Source organism: Poecilia reticulata, linkage group LG4 (assembly GCF_000633615.1).
Source record: "Poecilia reticulata strain Guanapo linkage group LG4, Guppy_female_1.0+MT, whole genome shotgun sequence".
Taxonomy (NCBI): domain Eukaryota; kingdom Metazoa; phylum Chordata; class Actinopteri; order Cyprinodontiformes; family Poeciliidae; genus Poecilia; species Poecilia reticulata.
The window spans coordinates 5,462,709-5,465,223 of NC_024334.1; the positions used below are offsets into that span (position 1 = coordinate 5,462,709).

The 2,515-nt window shown below is 56.4% G+C and overlaps 1 protein-coding gene and 1 long non-coding RNA gene across 2 annotated transcripts in view; one reads left to right on the forward strand and one right to left on the reverse strand.

The window, feature by feature from the left end:
- Positions 1-2,515, reverse strand: part of nfia (nuclear factor I/A) — a 70,722-nt gene that overhangs the window by 63,093 nt on the left and 5,114 nt on the right.
- The window catches only part of LOC103463263 (uncharacterized), a 1,477-nt gene continuing 265 nt past the window's right edge, over positions 1,304-2,515 (forward strand). The window contains exon 1 of the long non-coding RNA XR_533488.2: positions 1,304-2,505. This is a non-coding gene — a long non-coding RNA (uncharacterized LOC103463263). The remainder of the gene's footprint in view (positions 2,506-2,515) is intronic.

Here is a 2,515-nt window from a genome sequence, read left to right on the forward strand (position 1 = left end):
TGTGTGTGTGTGTGTCTCTGTGTGTGTGTGTGTGTGTGTGTGTGTGTCCAGCTGCTCCTTGTTATCCAGGATGTTTCAGCAGAAAGGAATTTATTTTATTTTATTTTATTTTATTTGCTGAAGACGATCCTGCGATCAGGGAACTTCCTGCTCTGCGGTTCTGCAGGACCTGCAACGTTTTGACGAGCCACAGCGATCCGGTTGCAGCGCCGGCCGGGCCGGGCCGGGCCGGGCCGGGCCAGAACCCAAATAAACCCAGGAGGAGAGGAAGGCTCTCTGTTTACATCTGAGATAAATCAAAGCAGAGCTACAGGAAGTTCAGCCCCAGGCCCGGCCCGCTTTATTAGAACCAGAACCAGAACCGCATGCACACTTCCTGCTGGGGCCAGGGGGCTGATGGTTGAAGGTTCTGATTCCGACCCAGATGGGCTGCAGGCCAGAAACAGCCAGCTGTGGGTCAGGTTCTGGTCCAGAACCTTTAAATATCAGACGGAACCAGAAGCAGAGCTGGACGGACCAGGACCGTCTGAGCATGGCAGCATCATCCTGCGGGCCGGTACCGCTCCAGCTTCCCTTTCGGGTTGCCGATTCAATTCCCGCTCTGCTTTCCCTCTGAGCAGCTCCAGCCCAGCAGGGGCTCAACCTGGACCCGACCCGGTTCGGTTTTCTCCAGGATCATCCTCAGAAACCCAATCCACTTCAATTCCAGGTCCGCCAGCGGCCGGGTCCGGTTTCAGTCCAACAGCAGAACCGCCTGCAACTGGACCTGGCGGGTCGCTGACCTGCAGCTCTGATGATGAGCAGCTTGGGGGGATAGATACTGGTTCTGATGGTTCCAGTGGTTCTGATGGTTCTGGTGGTTCTGATTGTTCTGGTGGTTCCGATGGTTCTGGTGGTTCCGATGGTTCTGATGGTTCCGGTGGTTCCGATGGTTCTGGTGGTTTTGGTGGTTCTGGTGGTTCTGATGGTTCTGGTGGTTCTGATGGTTCTGATGGTTCTGGTGGTTCTGATGGTTCTGGTGGTTCCGATGGTTCTGGTGGTTCCGATGGTTCTGGTGGTTCCGATGGTTCCGGTGGTTCCGATGGTTTTGGTGGTTCTGGTGGTTCTGATGGTTCTGGTGGTTCTGATGGTTCTGATGGTTCTGGTGGTTCTGATGGTTCCAGTGGTTCTGGTTCTGGTGGCTCTGACGGTTCTAATGGTTCTGATGGTTCTGGTGGTTCCGATGGTTCTGGTGGTTCCGATGGTTCTGGTGGTTCCGATGGTTCTGATGGTTCCGGTGGTTCTGGTGGTTCTGATGGTTCTGGTGGTTCCGATGGTTCTGATGGTTCTGGTGGTTCCGGTGGTTCTGGTTCTGGAGGAGAGGAGTGGACTCTGTGGCGCCTCCTGCAGGCCTCGGAGATGAAGATCCTAGAACATTTTCATTGTTGACCTTTGACCTGAAGGTGGGTCACAGAGGATGGCCCGGTTCTGTAAATGGGTCGGGTCCGGATCACGTGACCCAGAGAACCAGCAGGTCTTCCAACATCTGGCGGCCCTGCTAATCGGATCGGGCCAGCTGCTGCGCTGAGGTTCTGATCCATTTACTGATTGGTTAATCACTCAGAGATCACACTGAGCCGGTCAGAACCGCAGAGAACCGGGCCGGCAGGAGCAGACCGTTTCCATGGGAACAGAGAGAAACCATCACCAGGGAGGATCTGCTCTGCTGGATCAGAACCGGCCCGTATAGGTTCTCCTGGTTCTGCCGGGGCATCATGGACAGACCGACCAGAACCGGAGTCCCTCCGACCCAAACGGACTCCTGACAGATCCGCCCAGGCGCCTCGACGCAGCGAGGCGTGAAGCTGCAAACAGTGAGAATCGGCGCCGCTGGTACCGGGCCAGAACCCTGACGGCTGCCTGGCAGGAGCCCAGCGGTGCCGACGGAGCAAACAGCCTGAAGACTGACGCGGCGGCTGGCACCCGAACGCACCGCGGCGCCGGTCCAGAGCCCGGAGCAGATGGTGCCGCTGGTTCTGGTTCCAGCATGTTCCTGTCACCACAGGCCCCGCCCCCTATGCCCAGCCTGGCCTCTGATTGGCTGCTGCTCCACACAGAATCACACAGTTTCACACCCAGAACCTCTGGCTGATGATGATGATGATGATGATGATGATGATGATGATGATGACCAAGCTGCTGGTCCCAGAAAACCTGGACCGGATCAGAACCGATCAGAACCCGGAAGTGAGGAGAATCCGTCCTCACTTCCTGTCTGGGTCATGTGACCTGCTCTGCCGGTTCCCCAGTCAGCTGACCTGCTGGACCTGGTTACCAACAAGTCCTATCAAAACAGAGAGGAGACATGCTAGCGTTAGCCTAGCGCTAACTGAGGTCAGAAACTCCAGTCAGCAGAATCGGGTCCTGCAGGTCCTGGAATATCCTGGAACATCCTGCAGGTCCTGGAACATCCTGGAACATCCTGCAGGTCCTGGAATATCCTGCAGGTCCTGGAATATCCTGCAGGTCCTGGAAC